Source organism: Saimiri boliviensis, chromosome 2 (assembly GCF_048565385.1).
Source record: "Saimiri boliviensis isolate mSaiBol1 chromosome 2, mSaiBol1.pri, whole genome shotgun sequence".
In the NCBI taxonomy this organism is placed as follows: domain Eukaryota; kingdom Metazoa; phylum Chordata; class Mammalia; order Primates; family Cebidae; genus Saimiri; species Saimiri boliviensis.
Window position 1 is genome coordinate 87,965,461 of NC_133450.1, and position 9,712 is coordinate 87,975,172.

The following is a 9,712-nucleotide window of genomic DNA, read 5'->3' on the forward strand; positions in this document are numbered from 1 at the left end:
AGAAATTACAAAGCACCTTCGGCTAATCAAAGTAGTTTAACTTGAGCTCAGGATTCACTGCTATAGCTCCCAATCTTCTTTTATTTAAAACAAAACAAAACAAAACAGAAAAAAAAAACTCTTTTTAAAATTTGAAACAATATTTGTGACATTAAGCTTTATATCCTAAGACGAGCCAGAAACTGCATGTAAATGTTTGAGAAAGATGTAGATTTTTGAGCTGCGAGGTGCTTTGTTGGAGCGTCCTCTTGTGGTCAAATGTCCTCAACGCAACTTTAGAGTCACGTTTTTTAAAAGGCACATTTGACAAGCCCCCAGTAGCACGATTTTGACATAAGTTGCAATTCAGGATTGAAATTTTGCTGTCTTGTTGCATTTTGCATTCTCTCCTATTCTCCAGAAACATCTTAAAATACATTCACTCAAGCAAACAGCAATTCAGGAGAGCTCTTAAATATACAACTCTTAAAATACACAAAAATTATGCACAAATGCACGGCAATGTTCCTTAGTGATTTGGGAACAGAGAAAGTCTTCCTCATGAGGTGGCACCTCTCCTCAGGTGTCCTTAACAGCCATGGGACGGACACCTTTTTCCCTGGCATCAACACCACTACCAGATGCTAACACCGTGATATGTAGCAGCTGCAGGCTGGGTGGGTAATGCCACCCATCACTGCCTGCAGTCATGTTGAATGCACCCATTTGCAAGGAAAACGTATATCCCCAGTGGAGCAAAGGTCCCAGAGGCCTCAGTTCTTGGACCGAATTGAGCATGGCTTTTCTCCGATTGTTGGCAATTAGAGGGAATTCAAAGTGAGGAGGAAATATTAAAAGGATTTATTACATTCAAGTATTTCCATAACTTGTCAACTATGTAAAATATATATCACTTGTATGGCTTCAAAATAATCTACTTAGAAGCCTCACTAAAGATGAGGATGTTTGTGAAAATTCCTGCCTTTGACCAGTAACCTGGGTTTAAAAGGATTGAGACATGAGGTCTTCTCTTTGATATCTTAAGTTTCAGGTCTTGAAGGGACTCTGGGAATGTCAGATTTCAAACTTCTCATTTTACAGATTAAAAAGAAAACGAAGAGGGTGGGCACAGTGCCTCATGCCTGTAATTTCAGGGCTTTGGGAGGCCAAGGTGGGCAGACCACTTGAGGCCAGAATTTCAAGACCAGCCTGGCCAACATGGTAAAACCTCAACTCTATTAAAGATACAAAAATTAGCTGGCTATGGTGGCAGGCACCTGTAATCTCAGCTACTCAGGAAGCTGAGGCGGGAGAATCGCCTGGACCCAGGAGGTAGAGGTTGCAGTGAGCTGAGATTGAGGCACTGTACTCCAAACTGAGTGAGCTCTGTCAGGAAAAAAAAAAAAAAAAAAAAGGAAAAGAAAAAGAAATAAAACAAACAAGGCATAATGAGGGATAGGGACCTGCCCAAGGTCTCATGGTAGAAAGCAGCAAACCTAGGGTAAGAAGGAGACTCAGCTGGGGTTAGCATGGCCCATCCTGTGTGGCTTCATCTTGACCAAGAGCTTTCCGGTATCCAAGTCTTCGGGCTAGGCTGAATTTCCCAATTTGCCACAAACGCCCTACACTACTCCGAAAACTTCTGTCCTTCTACTGATTGTCCGTCCTGTCTCTTTCCTCATAATGATAAATAAATGATTACCATATTCCTTAAGGTAAGACTAGGCCACATTTGAAAAACCAAACTCAATACAACATAATATAAAGCATCCTCTCTGGAAATAGCTGGGATCCTCATACCATGTTTGTTTACGTACCATGGAAAGGCCACTCAAAAGCCTTAGACAAAATAGAGTATGGAAAGAAATAATGTGCATTTTTATTATAAATGCCAATTTTAGCACATCTCCATAACTGATTTTATAGATTACAAAGTAGCTTTTAGTCATTTATGAAAATGAAAGCCCATAAAACTATTCATCGTAGGTAAAAAAAAAACTGGAGAGAGGTCCTCGATTCGCTGCCCTAAGGTTTTCAGCTGATATGCGTCACAGAAATGTGTACACATCCCTAAGGGTTCCGGGGCGTTGCCGGACGGCGGAGATCTGAAGGTTACGGTCGTCGCAGAGATCACCACAAGGTGGCGCTCCTCTTTATTTTCGATTCATCTTCATTTTAAAAAGTGATTTTTACAGTCTCACAATGAAATAGAATTATGAAATATGTACATGGTTTCATATAGCATCCTGTTTAATGTTGCAACATACATCGCAGTTATAAAAATCAGCCTGCCTCCCTCTCCCACCCCATCACGAAGGGATTCCTACCTGGATCCCCAAGGCTTTGGGTGAGGGGTGCTGATGGTGCTCTTAGGAAATGCCAGGACTTCGGAGCGAGGGAGGGAGGCTGTGTGTGTGAACACGCTATTCCAAGATTCTGTTCTTCCTAAAAGGTGAATTTCGTCTTTAAAGTCTCATACATTAGAAGTTTTTCTATCATCAAGGCTAAAGCAGAGTCTCTCCATTTTAACCCCTTCCTCGACAAATTTCCCTCCTGAAGGGACTTTGCTGTCTATAGCCTCTCCCTGCCACAGCAGTGCTTCTCCTGGGCGACTTTAATAACAATGGATTCATAACTCTCTTTAGCAGCCAGCAGACAACATCTGATTTGGCAGGAAAATAGGTAAAGAAAATACACGGACATTATTCAAAAACTTCATCAACTGGCACTACGGTTCTCAATGCTTGCCTCGACCGTACTCTGATCCCAAAAACTAGACTGAAATATTTTGTTAATAAAGAGTCTCATGCTGGCTTTTCAACAAATGAGGCTGGAACAATTAGATGTCAATATGCAGAAACAGTAGCCTAGAGAAAGACCTATACCTTACCTAAAAATTAATTCAGAGGGGCCAGGTGCAGTGGCTCATGCCTGTAATCCCAGCATCTTGAGAAGGCAAGGCAGGCAGATCGCTTGAGGTCAGGAGTTTGATACTAACCCGGCCAACACCCTGTCTCTATCGAAAAATAGAAAAATTGGCTGGGCATGGTGGTGCACACCTGTAATCCCAGCTACTTGGGAGACCAAGACAGGAGAATTGCCTGAACCAGAGAGGGAGAGGTTGCAGTAAGCCAAGATTGCACCACTGCACTGCAGCCTGGGTGACAGAGTAAGAGATCCTGTCTCAAAAAAAGAAAAAAAGGTCAATTCAGAATGAATCATAGGCCTAAATACAAAGTGCAAAACCATAAAAACTTCTTGAAGACAACCTAGGAGAAAATCTACATGACCTTGGGTCTGGCGTTGAGTGTTAGAATACAATACCAATAGCACTGTCCATCAAAGAAAAAAATCTGGTAAGTTGGCCTTTATTAAAATTTAAAACTTCTGCTCTGTCAAAGACACTGCGAAGAGAATGAAAAGACAAGCCACAGGCTGGAACAAAGTATGTGCAGAACACGTATCTGACCAATGGCTCGTATTCAAAATCTGAAAGAATTCTTAGCACTCAACAACTGAAAAACAACAGAATAAAAAAGGGTCAACATATCTGAAACGACACCTCACGAAAGAAGATGTAGATGGCACGGAAGTATACTAAAGGTGTTCAACGTCATTTATCACTAGAGAATTGAAAATGAAAACAGTAATCAGACACTACTGGGGCCAGGCGTGGTGGCTCACGCCTGTAATCCCTGCACTTTGGGAGGCCAAGGCAGGTAGATCACCTGAGGTTAGGAGTTTGAGACCAGCATGGCCAACATGAACAACCCCGTTTCTATTAAAAACACAGAAAGTAACCAGGCTTGGTGGTGGGTGCCCGTAGTCCCGGCTACTCAGGAGTCTGTAGCAGGAGGATCGCTTGAACCTGGGAGGCAGAGGTTGCAGTGAGCCGAGATCGTACCACTGCACTCTATCCTGGGTGACAAAAAGTCCGATCATACCAACTTCCGACAAGGATGTGGAGTAACAGAAACTCCCATGCATTGCCACTGGAAATGTGAAATGATATAGCCACTATGGAATACAGTTTCACAGTTTCTTAGAAAATTAAACACTCTTTTATCATGTGACCCAGCCACTGTGCCACTCCTAGGTGTTTGCCCAAATGAGCTGAAACTTTTATCCCCAGAAAACTTTGCACACTAATGTTAATAACAGCTTTATTCATAATCACCAAACACTCAAAGCAGCCAACACGTCTTTTTAAAAGGCGAATGGAAAAAGTCACATTTATGCAATGAAATATCATCTAGTGACGAAAAAATAAGACACCAAACCACTAAAAGACAGATAGATGGGCAGACATGGTGGCTCACACCTGTAATCCCAGCACTTTGGGGGACCAAGGTGGGAGGATCAGTTGAGGTCAGGAGTTCGAGTAAGCCCAGATTGCGCCACTGCACTCCAGTCTGGGAGACAAGAGAATGACTCCATCTCAAAAAAAAAAAAAAAAAAAAAAAAAGTCAAGGTCATTACAAACAAGGCAAGCTGGAGAAACTGTCACAGACACAAAGGACCTAAAGAGACATGACAACTAAATGTAATGTGATGTCCTGAATGCGTTCCTGGACCAGGAGGAGAACGTAAGGGGAAATACCAAGGACACTGAGTAAACTACAGGCTTCAGTTAATAATGCATCAGTGTTGGTGTATTAACTGTGACAAATTTCACTAAAAATTGGTGACAAATTTCACCATTTTAACAGGGGAAACTGGATATAGGGAATATAGGTACTCTCTACTACCTTCACAAACATTTTATAAATCTGTAACTTTTCTAAAATTCCAAGTTTAGTTTACAAGATGATCCCGGTGACGGTAGTTCACACACGTAATGTCAAGACTCAGGGAGGCTGAGGCAGGAGGATCGCTGGAGTCCAGGGGTTTGGGGTTGCAGTGAGCTGTGATTGCGTTGCTGCCCTCCAGCCTGGCTAACAGGTTGTCCCTGTCTCTGTTTAAAAAAAAAAGAGTGGGTAGTCACATTCCAATTTGTGCACACACAAAGTTAATGGGTAAATTTTTTTCCCTTTTCATTACAATCCTGCTGCATCCACCCTTGCAGAGCTGGTGAAATAGGTTTGGATCCTGCCACTTAATAGCCACGTGACTCCAGGATAGTCACCGAGCCTCAGGCCTCACACCAGCCTAACGGCAATCAACACCATAAACTATGTCAAGCACTTAACAGTGCCTGGCACCTCAGAACACGTAACCTCAGAACGCTGCTCTTATGAGCTAGCTCATGTGGACTGGACATATGTCAATTTAAATAGAAAAACTCAGAATGTACAAAATTCCTACAGTGAATACTTCATCATGGATGAGAGAATAAAAAATTCTTACTCTTAACCCATCAGGCTCCAACATCAGCTCCAAAAAAAATATTCAAACCATGATTTACTCCAAGTCCAGACAGTATCTTTCAATGAACAGAAAATCCTCCTAGTGGGTGACATTTGGGAGTTTCTTCTCAATGGGCACAAACTGACTTCTGGGCTCATTCCGTACAACTGGCATCATTATACCCTGGCTCTAAGTTTGCCCTGAGGCCAACCCTTGGAGAAGACGTTTCTCTTCCCTTCTCTCCATCCTTGCCCTTGTTTTTTTGTTTTTTGGAGCCAGAGTCTTGCTCTGTCACCCAGGCTCAAGTGCAATGGCACCATCTCGGCCCACTGCAATATCTGCCTACCGGGTTCAAGCAATTCTCATGCCTCAGCCTCCGAAAGTAGCCAGAATTACAGGCACCTGCCACCAGCCCAGCTCACTTTTTTTATATTTAGTAGAGATGAGTCTTACCATGTTGGCCAGGCTGGTCTCAAACTTTTGACCTCAAGTCATCCACCAACCTCTGCCTCCCAACATCCTGGGATTATAGCCAGGAGCCACCACACACTGCCCTACAGTGGGATATAGATGGATGGGACATTCTGTTTCATCTCTCTCCAGATTCAGGTTCTGAGGAGGAGAAAATGAAGTAACCTCAATGACAAACACTATTCCCTGAGATTAACTTCCACTACCAAGCCTTCTTCTTTTTTTGTTTTTTTTTTTTGTTTTTTTTTAAGAGAGAGTTTCTCCATGTTGGTCAGGCTGGTCTCAAACTCCTGATCTTAAGTGATCCGCCCACCTCGGCCTCCCAAATTGCTGGGATTACAGGCGTGAGCCACCGCGCCCAGCCCCCAAGCCTTCTTCTTACATGTTGTTAGGCTAAGAGGGTATGTGTGCCCACCTGTGCCCTTGAGGCCAGATTCCAGGGAAAGAGATAAGCAGAGGTACAAGAAGAAGGGGAATAAAACCCATCACTGTACATGTCACATCCTAAAAACATTTTATGCATGAAATTGAGGCATGACACCTATACACAGGTAATCAAAACTTCCCACTAGCAAAACTGCTGGTTTACATAAATGTAAAATAGATCATTATTCCATGATGTCCCCAGAAGTGACTGGCAGGGACTTAGCCACAGAAACAAGGGTGAGCAGCACTTTGTGGAGCTGTTGGGTGAACATGTCCACATGGAAGAGAAACCACACAGCCCAGGCTTCCTGACCTCAGAGCATTTTCTAATATCGTGGGGCCCAAGCTCCCCTGAATGTAGTTGGCTCAATGTTTCCCAGAGTTTTGCTTCCATTATTTAATTACAGAGTCATAATTACATGGTTTCAGGAAGAGAACCCTTATCCTCTCCCTCAAGGAACTGGCCTGTGTTAGGTAACTGAACTAATTTTTCAGGAAGAGGCACTGGACATATTATTTCTCACCCATCAGACTATGTACAGTCACGAACTTGATACGGTCCAAAGTTGACGGAGACATTACCTGCCTCACTGCCAAGAAAATAAATGATGTTGCTATAGAGGAAACTCGTTCACACCTCCCCTCGTATCATCTACTGTCAAAACACTCTGTACACTTCCCTGAGGGCTCAGAGTCAGGTCTTGCGGTTCACTGACAGGAAGACGGAAGGAGGCACGTCCCAGGCTATTAGACAAGAGAGTAAGGCAAGAGAACCAAGAAGGTTGAATCCCCAAACGGAAACAAGCCAGAGGAGGAGGACAAGCCAACCAGCATCCCTGAAACCACTGTCCAGCACCCGGCCGGATTCTCCCAAGGCCAAGCAGCACATAGCAGGTCCACAGGGCCCAGTCTCTAATAATACACTACAATAGGACATTGATTCTGTAACTGGTAATACAGGAAATGTATTTATTTCAGCAAATGCTTCCTTCATACTAAGAACAGTGACATTACATGTACTGTCTCATTTAATCCTCACAACAGCCCTGTAAGGTAGATACCATTCTTCCCGGGGGGGCTAAGCCAGAGGGAACACGAAGTGGGGAGACCCTAGGGGAAGATTCAGCTTAAGCTGACTCCCAGGCATCCACTGGGGTTCAAGGGTGACCTTGAACTGGGATTCAAGGCCTTTGGTGCATGTGAGCCCAACCCAGAGACGATCATCCCGGCTGTCCTATGGCCTCACACTGGGGACTCCTCGCCCCGCAGCTGGTCTCAGACACCTTCCCCCCAGCAGACTAACCACTGAGCACCTTGAACCCTGCCCACTTTATGTGGTGGAGGTAGGAAATGACTGATTTATTTAATTTACCTCTCAGGGAGGCCCCATCAGAACTTCTGCTATTGAAACCAGAATTTCATCGTAAAATGCATCAAAAGGGCATTCATGACCCACCTTATCTGGCTCTTCCAGGTAAGTGCTTACTCATATTCGGTCTTCAGTTATGCCACACTTTCTCACGCCCTGTTCAATACTCCCCATCTCGAGTGCCCTTCTTTAAGAGACAATTCCCTATTGGTGATAAATGAATATAAAATCAAGTATGCTGAAGGACTGATGGATCACCCCCTCCAATTAACTTTTTTTTTCCCTGAAAACAAGTCTTAGTGCCAAGACCAATGTCAAGGGCCAAATTTCTGGCAGAGACACAGAAGGATAGGGGAAGAGAGCACAAGGTTGTCCTCTGGTCTCTGGACCTGCGTAGCACATTCTTCTTTGTACCAAGCAAAGAACTCGTGTCATCATCTCTGATTTCATCAGTGGCAGGCAGGTTATTCACAGTAAGGAGAGGCAGGCGAGGGGTCACAGCCAATGTTCTAAGTAGGAGCAAAGAGTCACCAGCGAAGATGCAAAGACAGCAGAGGTCCTCGGATAAAGCGGTGGGATGGTCCAAGCATTGGGGCAGGGCCCACCATTTAAGAAACTACTGTCCCTGTTGTGTAAGCACGTATGCAGGAAGGAACTGAGCTGAGCAGGACAGGGAATGGCAGGAGGGGTTCTGAGGCACGGGGAGAAGTGTGACTTGAGAACAGGGCTTCTGAGAAGCTGGGAGAGGATGTCAGCTCCCGGGGCATAGCAGCCTCAGCCCCTAGAATGCCTGGGTGATCAGAGGGGGGGGGGGGGAAGCATGAGCCCCAGGCACAGCGGACCCCTTCCCAGAGGGGTAAGGAGGCCAAAAGAGTCGTGGGAGCAGCAGGAGGCACAGCTGTTTCAACGTTCCATGCCCAGGCCGGGATGAAACCAGGGAAGGGCCAGGACTGAATTTCTATGTGGGGATTTGGAGTCCTCAGCCCAAAGCAGAAACCAACAGTACAGAGGGTAGGAAGAAGGCCGAAACACCTTACTTCACTCTGTATCTGTCACTATTTGCAGCCACGTGTCAACTACATGGCAACCTCATATTGCAACACAACCGACTGCCCCCCATGCTGGTGCACACCTGTACTCCCAGCGACTCAGGAGGCTGAGAGGGGAGGATCATTTGGGACCAGGAGTTTGAGGCTGTACTGCACTGATTATGCCTCTGAATAGCCACTGCACCCCGTCCTGGGCAACATAGCAACCCCAGGATTCCAAGGAAGAAGAAAAACACAACTGGCAATTATTTCACTAAAGAGCTGGTAAGTTTTTATTCTACTGCCTCTTTGCTTCATCTATGCTCCAAAATCATTTTCACTGATTTGTTTTCACAGGAGCTCAAAATACAGTATCCAGGTGCAAACTTGATTTTCCTTTCCTCGTTTTATGACTCTGATGGGAACCTACGTTCCCCACTGATACGTACAATTTTGTTAACTTAGGCTCTTCAAAGCACAAAGTTAGCTCTAGATTATGGGGCCCTGAGGTGTCTGAAATACTTTGATTTGCCTGGGAAAAATAGTGTAGATCATAAAAAGTCAACAAGAAAACAAACTCGTGAGGTACACATAAAAGATTCCCCTCCAGCTTCCCATCGTGGATGGGGGCTGTTCTGGTAATTGGACAAGAAATGGTATTGAATCAGACTGAGATTGGAAAACATTGAGCAGGACCTCATTCCCCAGTCCCATGCCCAATCATGAAGACTTTTCCAGGGGTACCCAAGACTGCTGTGGTCAGTTTTTTTATTGCACTTTAGGTTTTGGGGTACATGTGAAGAACATGCAAGACTGTTGCATAGGTACACACATGGCAGTGTGATTTGCTGCCTTCCTGCCCTTCACCTGTGTCTGGCATTTCTCCCCATGCTATTTCTCCCCACCTCCCCACCCCCCACTGTCCCTCCCCTATTTCCCCCCAACAGACCCCAGTGTGTAATGCTCCCGTCCCTGTGTCCATGTGTTCTCATTGTTCAACACCCGCCTATGAGTGAGAACGTGTGGTGTTTTTCTGCTCTTGTGTCTGTTTGCTGAGAATGATGGTTTCCAGGTTCATGGATGAACCTGGAAA

At 44.8% G+C, this 9,712-nt stretch overlaps 1 long non-coding RNA gene across 1 annotated transcript in view; it reads right to left on the reverse strand.

Annotated features, from left to right (window-relative positions):
* The window catches only part of LOC141583612 (uncharacterized), a 442,534-nt gene extending 433,034 nt beyond the window's left edge, over positions 1-9,500 (reverse strand). Inside the window, exon 1 of the long non-coding RNA XR_012516287.1 lies at positions 2,307-9,500. This is a non-coding gene — a long non-coding RNA (uncharacterized LOC141583612). The remainder of the gene's footprint in view (positions 1-2,306) is intronic.
* Between the last annotated feature and the right edge of the window lie 212 nt (positions 9,501-9,712).